This window comes from Dermacentor albipictus, chromosome 8 (assembly GCF_038994185.2).
Source record: "Dermacentor albipictus isolate Rhodes 1998 colony chromosome 8, USDA_Dalb.pri_finalv2, whole genome shotgun sequence".
In the NCBI taxonomy this organism is placed as follows: domain Eukaryota; kingdom Metazoa; phylum Arthropoda; class Arachnida; order Ixodida; family Ixodidae; genus Dermacentor; species Dermacentor albipictus.
The window spans coordinates 15486168-15501890 of NC_091828.1; the positions used below are offsets into that span (position 1 = coordinate 15486168).

At 47.1% G+C, this 15723-nt stretch overlaps 1 protein-coding gene and 1 long non-coding RNA gene across 3 annotated transcripts in view; one reads left to right on the forward strand and one right to left on the reverse strand.

Moving 5' to 3' along the window:
* The window catches only part of Nup154 (nuclear pore complex protein Nup154), a 265616-nt gene that overhangs the window by 50457 nt on the left and 199436 nt on the right, over nucleotides 1-15723 (reverse strand). The window lies entirely within an intron of this gene.
* LOC139048624 (uncharacterized) overlaps nucleotides 8785-15723 on the forward strand; it is a 106617-nt gene continuing 99678 nt past the window's right edge. The window contains exon 1 of the long non-coding RNA XR_011507832.1: nucleotides 8785-8843. This is a non-coding gene — a long non-coding RNA (uncharacterized lncRNA). The remainder of the gene's footprint in view (nucleotides 8844-15723) is intronic.

Consider the following 15723-nt stretch of genomic DNA (forward strand, 5'->3'; position numbering starts at 1 on the left):
CGCTGTGGGTAGCTGCGCACAAGCAGTAGCTCACTATCGCACTTCTCGCCTGACCGTTCTGTCTTGCACGTGCCTGGCTGCACATGGTAGTGTGAAACATTAGTGCATTCACTTTTTAATTTTTCTACGGTGCACCGTGCAGGCAACCACAACTGGGCTGACCTCAAAGACCACCCCAGCGCAATCTACTGGGTCACACCCAGGCCGTGCATTCACTTCACCCTCTACCCTGCAGCACGCCACTGGCTGACAGCTGGGCATGGCCTCTGAGATTGGCCTTGGTGCGATCTCGGAGGCCACGAGCTGGTCGAGCCAAGCTGGCGACATTCGCTCACCCCCTCAACCACACAGAGAAGCGCTGTGTTGTATGCCATGTGCTGCTCAACCACAACAAGCCAAGTGGAAAGCTGAGGCGAAATACCATCACAATGAAGCAGAAGGCAGCTATCTAAAGGCTGTCACATCAGGTGCTAAGAAGTTGCATGATACGTCGAAGATTCTTCTGTTGTTTTATTCAAATTTCATTGCATGTGTAGCTGTGTAGCTAGTGGCTCTGCAATACCGTCTTCTTATTTACATGTTTACAACTGTGTGCCCCACTGGACATATATTGCAGTAAATGGAAACAATGAATATAACAATGGTCACCTTAAGAAAATCAAACAAGACACACATGATTCCTGACTATCGCACTCGTTTGAATTCTCTAACTAAAATATAAAGAAAAGTAAATTAAAGGATGATAAACAACACTACTGCAGTACCACACCGAAAGGGTTCATTAAAACTTCACCCCACAAGTTCTGGCGATATATAAGCTCCTGACGGTCAAATAGTATGGCAAAATCCACTAAAGAAATAGTTGCCGACTCCTTCAACAGTCAATTTCAGTCAGCGTTAACGCATGATAACGGCTCTACTGGGTTTGCCCTAGGAAGAGCATGTGAAAACACTGATAGATTCTCCAACAATATACGAAATGGGAGTACTCACACTTTTGTTAAACATTGATGAGAAAAAATGTGACGGACCAGATTAAATTCCAAATATTTTTCTGAAACGATATGCCAAGCCTATCAGTAAATACTACTATTTAACCCTTTCAGACGCTGTCTACACAATTGTGCACAGCAGGAGAGAGTATCAATAGCAAAAGCACTGATGAAAGTAATGGTACAGTCAACGACTGAATTTTCGGACGCCCAAATTTTCAGACATGCCTGATATTTCGGACGTCTTCGCGGCACCGCCACAAGCCCCATAGAATCAATGTATAAGGACATCTGAAGTTTCGGGCGCTCGAACCCCCCGCCGTTCAATTTTCCGGACTTTTTGATGCGACGGAAGGTCCTTTGGCTCCTCGTGCAGCACCTTTGCGAAAGAAATCGACTTGCAGCCGGAGCATATCACGGCTTTGAACCACAACTAGCTGAATCTAGCTGCCACACACCGATTTGGTCGGGCCACGCTGGCTGCGTTCATCGCCGCACTTTCGCCTCCGGCGGAGTTTCCGTAGCGGCGCCATTTCGTTTGTTTGCGCAGGCCACATTCTGGCTAGTGTGGTGTGTGGTTGTGCTGTTGTGTCAAGTGTGCTCTGCGACGCTAGGCCTAGGTGCTTCGACATTCGTCAGAGAACTGCACTGTTCGCAACTTGAGGATTTCGCTTGCCTTCGATGGCCCCCATTCCGTCTTGGTCATCCTCGCCGATGGCATTGAAGCGCGGAAAGCAGTACCGTCGGTTAACGAGGGAGAAGAAAGCCACCATTATTAAGCAAGTTGTGGGTTGATCGCAGGCTGACGTGAGCAAGGAGTTCGGCATTTCTAAGCAGACAGTTTCGGATTTCCTTAAGGACAAGGGAAAGATCTTGGAAGTGGCCGAAAAACCATCTGGTGCCCAAAAAAGAATGCAAGCCAAGGTGTTCATCCAAAGCTTGAGGAAGTTCTTGTCGTGTGGCTTAATTCGATGATATCAAAGCGGTTGCCGGTCTCGGGTTGAATCTTGAAAGAAAAAGCGGAAACTCTCGCGGTTCAAATGAACATTGAGGATTTTAAGTTTAGTGATGGATGGTTGAGGAACATTAAACATCGGAATGACCTGAAGTTCAAGAAGATGTGCGGTGAGAGCAGCGCCATCGACAGTGCAGTTATTGAGCAGTATCGCAACGGAAAACTTCAGTCTGTGTTGCAGCAGTTCTCTGCTGACAACGTTTCCAACTGCGACGAAACTGGTTTGTTTTTTAAGATGTTGCCGGAAAGAACGCTCGCTTTTGCTGGTGACCCATGCCATGGTGGCGAGCACAGTAAAGAACGGCTGACCATTCTCGTCGGCAGCAACATGTCTGACAGCGAGAAGCTTCCCTTGTTAGTAATTGGCAAGTCAAAGAACCTGAGGTGCTTTAAAGGGGCAACGCTGCCAGTGTTGTACGAAGCCAACAGAAAGGCATTGGTGACTCAGCAGTTGTTCGAAAGTTACGCCCGCAGGTTGGACAGGAAGTTTGAGCTTCAGACCAGACATGTCGTGCTCTTCATTGACAACTGCGCCGCTCATGGTCGCATCAAGAATTTGAAGGCTGTCCAGCTGGAATTCATCCCACCCAACACGACTGCAGTCCTCCAACCAATGGACCAAAGCGTCACCCGCAATCTGAAACTTTTGTACCGTTCGCGGTTATTAAACCGCATGGTGCTGTGTGCGGAAAACGGCAAAGGCTACAGCGTTGATCTTTGGTCTGCTGTTGGAATGCTTGCAGACACATGGAAGGCAGTGAGGCAAGACACGATTCGCAACTGTTTTCACCACGCGGGCTTCGTACTCGCCACAGAGGAACCAGACTTGCCTGAAAGCAACAACACAATTGACGTGTGCTCGCCCATGGACGACGTGATCAACGACCTCCGCTCTGCTGGGGTTTCCATACCCACGGAAATAACTTTTGAACAGTTTGTTGACACTGACAACGAGCTCGACTTCTGCGCAGAACTGACTGACGAGGAAATAGTCCGTCAGGTTGTGGGGGATTCAGAAGACTCCGATGTTGGAAATGAGGAGCCAATGCCTGCGCCGCCTACAAGCGCCGAGTTGACGCAAGCACTGTTGACTCTTTCATCGGTGTACAGTGCTGACATGACCCTTGCTCAGATCGAGGCAAATATGATCGCATGCAACCGGAACGCCGTCCAAACAACAATAAACAAGTTCTTCAAGCCACTGCAGCAATAACATCGGCTGCCCGACGATGCACATGTACATAATAAACCAGCAGTCAGCTGCATACAGAGTTTTTGATAGCCTCTTTTTATAGCCACTTCACTGATGCTTTGGCAGGGTTTCGAAAGCCTGGTACTTCACCCTTTAGCTCTAGATCCGAGAAAAAAGAAAAAAGGTGAGTTTTTTGCATGCATTCATTTTTTCGGACTGCCTGAATTTTCGGACGTTTTTACGTTCCCTAGAGGGTCCGAAAAATCGGTCGTTGACTGTATTTAAAATGTGTTTCATACATCTTGAAACGCATATTATGGGAACTGTGCTGCAATTTTGAATAATGTGCAGAATGTTTTAGCAAAATGAGTGGGAAGGTAGACGGCTGGGTGTTTTTACTCTGTGTCAGTATGTTTTATGTAGCGGGTTCACTTCTTTCATTGTTTTTCACAATGTCATACACCAGGCATAATTTTCAAGTGACTGGATAAGTGCTTTTCAAGCTTTCGAAAACACGAAATAGTATATGTTCTCATATTTTGCGTTCCTGTAGCGAGTTTTCGCATGGAGTTGAAATTTTGTAACCTTAACAAAGCTCGCTAAACAATTGAAAATTCTTACTCTTTTCTGCAGCTGTACACTTTCTAAGATTCTGAAGATGCATGAGATGCAGTGAAAGTAAGTTTTCAATCAACAGGATAAAGTGGCATCTGAAAGGGTTAATAGAATAAGGGCAACAGTGGACTTTAGTCAACCAAGGGAACAAGCTGGCTTCAGGAAAAGACACTCTACATTGGATCTCATCAATGTCATTAATCAGGTGCATAATAGAAAAATACGCAGAGTACAATCAGCCTCTCTATATGGCTTCCATGATTACGAAAAGGCATTTGATTCAGTAGAGATGCCATACTGGGATTACGTAATCAAGGAGTACAGGCTGTTTACGTAAATATCTTAGAAAATATCTACAGAGATTCTACAGCTACCTTAATTCTCCACAAGAAAAGTAGAACGATACCTATAAAGAAAGGAGTCAGACAAGGAGACACAACCTCTCAATGCTATTCACTGCATGCTTGGAAGAAATATTCAAGCTATTAAACAAGGGAGGTTTGGGAGTGAGGTTCAACGGTGAATATCTCTGCAACCTTTGGTTTACAGATGACATTGTCTTGTTCAGCAACAGCGATGAATTAAAACAAATGATTGAGGACCTTAGCAGAGAAAGTGTAAGAGTGGGGTTGAAGATTAATATGCAAAAGAGAAAGACACTGTAATCACGAATAGCCAGGCAAGGCAACAAGATTTCAGGATCGCCACTCAGCCTCTAGAGTCTGTGAAGGAGTATGTTTACCTAGGTCAATTACTCACAGGGAACCCTGATCATGAGAAGGAAACTCAAAGAAGAATAAAAATGGGTTGGAGCGCATACAGCAGACGTTGTCAGCTCCTGATTGGAAGCTTACCATTATCACTGAAAAGGAAGGTGTACAATCAGTGCATTTTACCGGTGCTGACATATGGGGCAGAAACTTGAGACTCACAAAAAATCTGAGAACAAGTTAAGGACCACGCAAAGAGCGGTGGAACGAAGAATGTTAGGCGTACTGTATTTATTCGAATCTAGGCCGATAGTTTTTTTTCAAATAATCATATTCCAAACTCTAGGTCGGCTTAGATTCGAGGATTTAAGAAACGTGCCAGTTTTTCATTGAAACTGCTAAATATGGTGCATAGCTAGCGCCATCTAGAAAAGTCAGTATCGCAGCCGCTACTAGCCGTGCCAGTAGCTAACCGTACACAAGCGAGGTTGCCATTTTGACCTGTGTCGTGTCGGCCGTATCGGCGTGCGCCGTGGTGTTATCACGATGGCACCAAGCAGGAAATGCTACTACAGTGCCGCTTTCAAGCGAAAAGTTCTGATAGCCACAGAGGCATCGTCGAACCTTCAACCCAGGCGGGACTTCGGCGTCGACGAGAAAAATGTCAGTCGTTGGAGGGGACAACGACAGCAGCTTTTTGTGTGTGCCACAACGAGGATGGCATTTAGCGGACCAAAGAAAGGCTATCCCCACGAAGTGGAGACAGTTTTGGCCGACTTTGTTCGGACGCAGAGAGCAACTGCCCTTCCAGTGACAACAGAAGTGCTCCAAGCGAAAGCTAGGGAACTTTCGAGGGAGTGAGGCCTAATGCCAAAGGATTTCAAAGCCAGCCAGGGCTGGCTTCAGAAATTCATGAAGCGCTTCGGCTTCAGCCTCCGACGTCGCACTTCAATCACCCAGAAGCTGCCAAGCGATTTCGAAGAAAAGCTGATAGCTTTTCAGCGCTATGTGGTGCGAAAGAGAGGAGCGGCAGGCTACAACCTTGGGCAAATCGGCAAGGCCAACCAGACGGCTGTGTATTTTTATAAGCCAGTGGCGTACACCGCGAATGAAAAGGGTGACAAGGAGGCAAAGGTGTGCTCTGCGGGCTACGAGAACCAGCGCGCAACTGTGATGCTGTGGTGCACAGCTGATGGACATAAACTCCCTCCGTATATGACATTTAAAAGGAAGACACTGCCTGCTTGAGAAACTTTCCCAAGAAATGTCATTGTGCAGGCCATTAGAACGGGTGGATGACAGGTGCGATGGTGGAAGAGTGGGTAAAGATTGTGTGGCGACGGCGTTCAGGAGCCCTTTTGACAAAGAACTCGCTCCTCCTTGTCGTTGACTCCAACCGTGGGCACTTGACCGACAACGTGAAGGCTGCGCTTACCCAAGTGAACACGGACCTCGCTGTCATACCGGGTGGCATGATGGGCCAGTTGCAGCCACTTGATGTCTGCATCAACAAACCTTTCAAGGATCGTCTACGGAAATATTACATGGACTGGTTGAGTGACGAAGACCATGTGCTAACGGCAATGGGCTGCATCAAACGTGCGTCGCTATCGCAGCTGGCGGGCTGGGTAGCTGCAGCATGGGACGACATCCCAGGTACTTTGATTGAGCGCACCTTTAAAAAGTGCAGCATAGCTAATGTGCTTGACGGTACCGAAGATAGTGCACTGTTTGAAGGTGACAGTGGCAAGGAACACAGCGACGAGTCTAGCAGCGACGACGACGTTGAATGAGCTCTGCATGTTCATATTCAAAAAATGCTGTTCGCATTTTGTGAACCCTGTCCTCGCTTTTTTTGTTCGGCCTACATTCGAGGCAATTTATATACATATATATATTTTTTTTTTGGCTTCAGGCTTTAGGGGGTTGGCTTAGAATCAGGGTCGGCCTAGATTCAAGTAAATACGGTAATGTTAAAGACAGGAAGAGAGCGGTGTAATAATAATATAATATATGGGGTTTTACGTGCCAAAACCACTTTCTGATTATGAGGCACGCCGTAGTGGGGGACTCCGGAAATTTTGACCACCTGGGGTTCTTTAACGTGCACCTAAATCTAAGTACACGGGTGTTTTCGCATTTCGCCCCCATCGAAATGCGGCCGCCGTGGCCGGGATTCGATCCCGCGACCTCGTGCTCAGCAGCCTAACACCATAGCCACTGAGCAACCGCGGCGGGTGAAGAGAGCGGTGTGGATCAGAGAGCAAACAGGGATAGCCGATATTCTAATTGACAATTAAGAGAAAGAAATGTAACTGGGCAGGTCATGTAATGCGCAGGTCAGATAACCGGCGGACTAAAGATTAGGGTTACAGAATGGGTGCCAAAAGAAGGGAAGTGCAGTCGAGGACTGCAGAAGAATAGGTGGAGCGATAAAATTAGAAAATTTGCGGACGCTAGTTGGAATCGGTTGGCGCAGGACAGGGGTAATTGGAGATCGCAGGGAGAGGCCTTCATCCTGCAGTGAACATAAAATAGACTGATGATGATGAATATGTAAAAGATCACTACACGATTGTCGCCTTCCAACCAAGTGGAAGGTGGCAAAAATCATTCCAGTGCATAAACCGGGTAGTGTTTCATCTGCGGCTAACTATAGGCCCATATCCCTCACATGCATGTGTTGTAAGTTATTAGAGCACATTATTTAAATATTTATGACAAATTTTGTTGACGCCAATAACATACTCCGTAGAAACCAACATGGATATTGTAGTGGCTTGTCGACGACTACACAACTGATTGAAATAATTCATGATTTTGCACAATGCCTCAATAACCAGTCACAAATCGACACCATTTTCTTAGATCTATCAAAGGCCTTTGATTGAGTACAGACACCGACTGATTTTCCGGACTCCAAAAATTCGGACAAGCTCGATTATTCCGTCTGCTTCACGGCACCGCCATTCTTCCCATAGACCATAATGTATAACAAATGTCAAAAGTTCGGACACCTTGCAACCTCTTGTCAGATTTTTCTGACACTCCTTGAGCCATCTCGATTGAGAGCACCATGCACCAACTCTGACCGGTACATAGATTGACTTGCTGAACGCCATTTTTGTTTTGAACGGAGCCTCCTTGCTGCTCCACGAAGTGGTGCTACAGTACTGCAAATCCCCGCTCATCATCATCGTTTCTGCCCGGTTTGATAGAGTGGCTCTACAGCAGTTCCGGTTTCAGCTTAGTAAGCCATGTCAAGACAATCCAGCAGCTGATTTGTTTCTTCGCGCACGATGCTGCGAGTAGGCCATGTTTTTCGTTTGTGCGACTGATGTCGGCATGGTGGTGCTTGCTCTGTGTGCTATGTCGAGGTTCTGGTGATCCAACGTGGCATACGGAAACATAGCGTCAAGTGTCTAATGGCGCCGACAGTGCCCGTGCAGACTGTGCTGGGGAATGCCGGCAAGTGGGTGCCGGGAGGCCTAAGATTTGTCGCCTTCTGATGTGCTCCTTACTGATGCGGAAAATGTTCTCCTGAGACCTGCGCAGTGGTTGCATTACGATTTCGGACACCGTCTCATTTGAGAGTTTCACAGGTGCTGACACTGCTTTGCTGACATACGTAGAACTAGACGACGGCGAGATCATTCGTCAAGTTTCTGGTGCACCGCCGGACAATGACTCATGACTCGGAAGATGACGCACCATGTGCTACGCTGCCGTCGCATGCGGAGTGTGTACAAGCAGTAACTGTGCCTTCAGCCGCCTATAGTGACCGTACAACCCTCTCCGAGATTCAGGCTTATCTGAGTGTGCGTAAACGGAACAGCATGCAACGGTGCATTCACAATTTCTTCAAGCCTACTGCCGAGCCCGAATAAGTGCGTGGAATTAAAGGATTTCATTTTTGTTTTTCTTAATCTGCTTTTTCAGACACCTACTTATTTGGACATTTCCGTAGTACCCGTGAGGTCCGAATAAACGGTCAGCGACTGTTTTCCATGTGAAACTCCACTTTAAACTCATGAATATATTTGGTGAAGGACCACTAACACGGTGGATACATAATTATCATTAGAACGACAGAAAGCTGAGCTAGTTGGTAAGGATTCATTATGCAAAATAGAAGTGAGGTGTGCAGACTGGACACAAGAGTAGATAAGTAGACAACACGAACGCCAACTATCAACTGAAGGGAGCACTGAGGCGAAAAAAGAAAGAAGACACAAAACTCATCTGCGCATGCTCAGGAATGGTAACACCACATGTCAATCGGGTACACGTGCCGGTCTACGTGAGAGATAACTGTTAAGGCACTTAATCTCTTCCTTATGTAAAGTAATCGAAGGCTGACTCACGCACGCACTTCCACCATTATAGATATGCCATGCCTCTACCATGAGACGCGTATCTTCATTCTTATGCCTGTACAATATCGCGCATTCATCTAACTCTGGCGTGCAGTTACAATCTCGGCAATGTAGCGAAAGATTAGAAGGCGATCCACCGGTTAACGACCTTTTATGTTCCATTAGCCTCTGATTGATACACCGTCCCGTTTGCCCTACGTAGAACTGGCCGCAGCTAAGAGGAATTTTATAAACCACACCCATACGACAGTCAGTAAAACTGTTATTCTTATTGTGCTTCACTGGACAAATATCTGTTCGTTTTTTGCCTTTTACCCGCTCCTTTTTATTCTCTACGGCAGCGCATATCTTATCTAGCTTATTGGGAGCAGTGAAAGCAACATTAACACCATATTGTCACGTGGTAGTGACGGCGAAGAAAGAAGCAGTACGGTGGAATACAAAACTAGCTTTTATTGGGCGAACCTGTGCCCACAAAACAGGCTACACTTATAGCACAACGAAAGCGGCGAACACAGTCGGCGATCGTCGAAAATCTGATCAGCGGGTCAAGCGCGTCGGCTTTTATACAGCAATCATCGAATATTCCAGATTAAACGTTGGGACCCGCATGCCTTCTAAAATGTTCTACACCATTCGTGTCAAGCGATGAAATCAGATAACACAACGTTCGGCGACAACAGACAGCGGATAGAAGCATCGATAACTTTCCAGAAACTTCGGACACATGGAGGCGCGTCCCGCGCTGTGCGATAACATTTGTTAGGCGACAATACTTGTCGCCCGATAAAGACAAGTACACGTGTCAATACCCCCCTCTTAAAAAGCATCGACCCGATGCTGCAAACAAACGAAAGTAATAAGTAAGCACTCCTAGCAAAGAAGAAAAAAACAAAATAAGGAAAGTTCGTTAGCGTCCGTAAAATGGTTTAAGACGCACCACGTGGACCACTTCAGGTCGTGCGCGACGTCGCTGTGAATGCGAAATGCCGTCTGGCACGACCTCATAGTCCAGAGCGCCAATACGTCGGATGACCTTGTAGGGTCCGAAATAGCGTTGGAGTAGTTTCTCACTGAGTCCTCGTCGGCGTATCGGTGTCCAAACCCAAACACGGTCGCCGGGCTGGTACTCAACAAAGCGTCGTCGGAGGTTGTAGTGTCGGCTGTCGGTCCTCTGTTGGTTCTTGATCCGTAGGCGGGCGAGCTGTCGGGCTTCTTCGGCGCGCTGGAGATAGCTAGCGACGTCAACATTCTCTTCGTCAGTGACGTGGGGCAGCATGGCGTCGAGCGTCGTCGTCGGGTTCCTGCCGTAAACCAGCTTAAACGGCGTGATCTGTGTTGTTTCTTGCACCGCCGTGTTGTAAGCGAATGTTACGTACGGCAGGACGGCATCCCAGGTTTTGTGTTCGACGTCGACGTACATCGCTAGCATGTCGGCGAGGGTCTTATTCAGCCGCTCCGTAAGACCATTCGTCTGCGGGTGGTAGGCCGTGGTCCTCCTGTGCCTTGTCTGACTGTATTTCAGAATGGCTTGGGTGAGCTCTGCTGTAAAGGCCGTTCCTCTGTCGGTGATGAGAACTTCTGGGGCGCCGTGTCGAAGCAGGATGTTTTCGACAAAGAATTTTGCCACTTCGGCTGCGCTACCTTTCGGCAGTGCTTTAGTTTCAGCGAAGCGGGTAAGGTAGTCTGTCGCCACGACGATCCACTTATTTCCGGTTGTTGACGTCGGAAAGGGTCCCAGCAAGTCCATCCCGATCTGCTGGAATGGTCGGCAAGGAGGCTCGATTGGCTGTAGTAATCCGGCTGGCCTTGTTGGCGGTGTCTTGCGTCGCTGACAGTCTCGGCATGTTCTGACATAACGGGCGACGTCGGCGGTCAGGCGCGGCCAATAATACTTTTCTTGTATCCTCGATAGTGTCCGGGAAAAACCGAGGTGTCCAGCGGTCGGATCGTCATGTAGGGCGTGCAATACTTCTGGACGAAGTCCTGACGGGACAACAAGAAGGTAGTTGGCGCGGACTGGTGAAAAGTTCTTCTTCACGAGGAGATTGTTTTGAAGCGTGAAGGAAGATAATCCGCGCTTAAATGCCCTGGGGACAACGTCGGTGTGCCCTTCCAAATATTCCACCAGGCCTTTTAGCTCCGGGTCTGCCCGTTGCTGTTCAGCGAAGTCTTCCGCGCTTATCATGCCAAGGAAGGCGTCGTCATCTTCGTCATCTTGCGGCGGCGGGTCAATGGGGGCGCGTGATAGGCAATCGGCATCGGAGTGTTTTCGTCCGGACTTGTAGGTTACAGTGATGTCGTATTCTTGTAGTCTGAGGCTCCACCGCGCCAGTCGTCCTGAAGGATCCTTTATACTCGCTAGCCAACACAACGCGTGATGGTCACTGACGACTTTGAATGACCTGCCATAAAGATAAGGGCGAAATTTAGCTGTAGCCCAAACGATGGCGAGGCATTCCTTTTCGGTCCTAGAATAGTTGCCTTCCGCTTTTGACAGCGACCGGCTAGCGTAAGCTATCACCTGTTCGACTCCGTTTCTCCTCTGGACTAGAACGGCACTGAGGCCTAGGCTACTGGCGTCAGTATGGATTTCTGTATCGGCGTACTCGTCGAAGTGCGCAAGTACAGGCGGCGACTGCATGCGTCGTTTGAGTTCTTCAAATGCGTCGGCCTGCGGCGTTTCCCACTTGAACTCAACATCACATTTAGTTAGACGTGTCAACGGCTCGGCGATGCGTGAAAAGTCCTTGACAAAGCGCCTGTGGTAGGCACACATGCCAAGGAATCTACGCACTGCCTTCTTGTCGGTGGGCTGCGGGAACTTTGCGATGGCAGCTGTTTTCTGGGGGTCGGGGCGTACTCCGGATTTACTCATGACGTGGCCTAGGAACAGAAGCTCGTCGTAAGCGAAGCGGCATTTTTCTGGCTTCAGAGTGAGCCCTGATGACTTGATGGCCTCTAGTACTGTCGTAAGCCGCCTAAGGTGATCGTCGAAATTTTCGGCGAAGACGACGACATCATCCAAGTAAACAAGGCAGGTCTGCCACTTCAATCCTGCTAACACCGTGTCCATGACGCGCTGGAAAGTTGCAGGTGCCGAGCAGAGTCCGAATGGCATGACCTTGAACTCGTAGAGGCCATCTGGCGTGATGAAGGCGGTCTTTTCGCGATCTCTCTCGTCGACTTCTATTTGCCAGTAGCCAGACTTGAGATCCATCGACGAGAAGTACTTAGCGTTGCAGAGCCGATCCAATGCGTCGTCTATCTGTGGAAGGGGGTATACGTCCTTCTTCGTGATCTTGTTCAGACGACGATAATCGACGCAGAAACGTAGGGCTCCGTCCTTTTTCTTCACCAGGACAACAGGGGATGCCCACGGGCTTTTCGACGGCTGGATGATGTCGTCGCGCAGCATTTCGTCGACTTGTTCTCTTATAGCTTCGCGTTCTCGCAGCGAAACTCGGTAAGGGCTTTGGCGGAGTGGTCGAGCGTACTCCTCGGTGATTATGCGATGCTTGGCGACTGGTGTTTGTCGAATCCTCGATGTCGTCGAAAAGCAGCCTTTGTATCGTCGGAGCAGACTTCTGAGCTGCTGTTGCTTAATCACTGGGAGACTTGGATTAATGTCGTAGTCTGGTTCGGGAACCATGGTCGTCGGGGTAGATGCGGCGGAATCCGAGAGGACAAACGCATTACCGGTTTCCACAAAAGCTAGTTTTGTATTCCACCGTACTGCTTCTTTCTTCGCCGTCACTACCCCGCACCTCCACCAGATGTCACGTGGTAGTGACGGCGAAGAAAGAAGCAGTACGGTGGAATACAAAACTAGCTTTTATTGGGCGAACCTGTGCCCACAAAACAGGCTACACTTATAGCACAACGAAAGCGGCGAACACAGTCGGCGATCGTCGAAAATCTGATCAGCGGGTCAAGCGCGTCGGCTTTTATACAGCAATCATCGAATGTTCCAGATTAAACGTTGGGACCCGCATGCCTTCTAAAATGTTCTACACCATTCGTGTCAAGCGATGAAATCAGATAACACAACGTTCGGCGACAACAGACAGCGGATAGAAGCATCGATAACTTTCCAGAAACTTCGGACACATGCAGGCGCGTCCCGCGCTGTGCGATAACATTTGTTAGGCGACAATACTTGTCGCCCGATAAAGACAAGTACACGTGTCAATATCTACTAGCAACTTTTTAAAGCCTGTGCGACACTGAATGAATATACGGAATAGCCACTACTATTTTTTGCTATTACTGCTTTCTGTAATCACGTCCGTACCTCTCGAAACCGACTTCTTTAGGCGCTCAGCCACAGTGGCCACCACTTCACTAGGATAACCTGCTTCTAATAGGCGCCGGACCTGCGCATTAAAACTGGCGCTCATTTTGTTCATGTAGAATCTGGTGAGGGAAGACTTAAGGCACGACAATGTAATTCCGTTGATTACTAATTTAGTATGCTTGGATTGAAAGTTTAGCAACGGCTTCGAGGATCTTGGGGAGTACTGCCAACAAACATGATTTTGTTCGAAGATCAAGGAAATGTCAAGAAATTGAATTTCTTGGTAAACTTTATTCCGCCCCTATAAAGTTTAAATTGCTCACTTACTGAGGTAGCAGCAGAATCGAATTCTTCCCTATTGCAGAAAATCAGGTAATCATCAACGTAACGAAATATCTTGATAACGCTATCACCTAAGGCTTTCTCTAAGCAGTTGTCAACCTTACTCAAGTAAATGTTGCGAAAAATAGGGGCAACCTTTGAGCCAATACAAATGCCTGATTTCTGCAGAAAAACGCCATCTCTGCACCCAATCAGCGTCGACTTCAAGTACATTGAAAGAATTTCTAGAAAAGCTTCCATGGAAACACCGCATCTGTCAATAAAAGCCGACTCTTGCACTTGTTCTTTAATGCACTCATTTACGAAATTTAACAACCCATCATGCGGCAAAGAATAATACAGGTCTTCGATATCCATACTAAAAGCTGTACAATCACCAGGATTTTCCTCTCTCAAATACTGAACTAGTGCCTGAGAATTACGTAGGCAAAAGGGGTCTGAAAAATCTAGTGAAGCTAGGCAGTTCTGTAGGTAACTAGCGACACAGACCTGCCACGTTCCTTTCTCTGACACTATAGCACGAAAAGTAATTTCTTGTTTATGGGTCTTGGCCGAGAAAAACAGTTCTAAGGTGAGGGATTTAGCTTTCTTGACATTTAGCTAGCTTTGTGACCGCTGTCAGTTTGCGCAGTATGATCAGCGCACCTTGCAAGTAGTTCGAGTTCTTTCAGGAGTCCCTCAAGGAACAGTTTTAGCTCCACTTTTGTTTCTGTTGTACATAAATGACATTTCAAATGAACCCGATGTAAAAATTACACTTGCATGCTGTACACAGAAGTACAGGATGCTAGTGCTCACGAAAGACTGAACAATGCCTTAGGAGAGATAGAAGAGTGGTGCAACAAATGGCAGATGACGATTAATTTAGACAAAACAGTTTCTATGTTGATAACAAGAAAAAAATCAAAACTTGACTATATCTACTTTTTGAATAACACAAATATCCTAAGTGTGACTAAATATCGGTACTTATGTGTTTTAATTACCTCTGACCTAAATTGGACTGCACTTGTCCACAGCACATGCAGCAAAGCAGTGTCCAAATTGTTTGTTCTTAACCCTTTCAGGGCCAATGACGTAAATATACGGCGCCGCGAACAAGTCCAAAAATGGTCGATGCCATGTATTTACGGCGTCGTCTGTACGCTTAAAAAGCACGCCAATTTCCTAACTTTTTCTTTTTTGTCGTGTGCTTGCCACTATGAGGGAATACAGGGAATTTTTTTCTTCCGCCTCCCTTTCTCGGTTTTCGTTGCATGGTTTGTTTTAGAGCTAGGTTGCTCCCGCGCGTCCATATACTACCGCTCGCGCATTGGTGCGCGTGCGGGTGGGCGGCGGTTTGGGTTTTGTTCGGCGGGCGGTTTCGGCTTCTTGCGCTTGCAAAACTGATGGGTATCGTTACTAATTGCTCAAAGGACGACTGCGTGTTTCTCGCTCGTTTAGTGCTCACAGGGTGCGCATAGAAAGGATGGCGCTGTGCATGTGTTTCTGTTGCTTCTTCTTCTTCTTCTTTTTTTTTTTTTGATACTCGCGAAAACTAATTGCCTCTGGTTGGCAATAAGATGAAGGTTAGCGGAAGTTTGTCACATGTTCTGCTTTTTTGACGGGCATACAACCATAAAATTTTCTTGAGTGCGCGCACCTGCGCAGTTTGATTACGCTATGGGTGTACTTATTAGTGTAAAAGCAGGAACATTTGAATCTTGCGAAAAATTCTCGTGTGCGCATTTCCAAGAACTTGAACTATGTGAAAAACAATGCATCAAATTTTATATTCTTATAAGATTATTTCTTTTTCATTGTTGTTATTCATGAATGAAGAGTACATATACACCAATGCAAAATATTTTTTTCTAACTTTACGATCTCCTTACAAAAATTGCGGTGAATTTTTTTCGAATTAAGTCCCCAAGAAGAATTGGAATCTGCAATAAAAAAATATCGACCCTGGGCGGTAGCATCTGGCGAAAAAAATCGACCCTGAATGGGTTAAGAGGGCCCTGCGTCACCCTTCAAGTGATACAAACCATTTACTTTATGTCACATTCAGCCGACCAATTCTGGAATATGCAAACGTAGCCTGGTTCCCTTACACAAATGATAAGGTCAAAACTCTTAAAATGGTGCAAAGAAAGGCTGTGCACTTTATAACTGTTATAAACCCACTCAGTCAGCCACAGAACT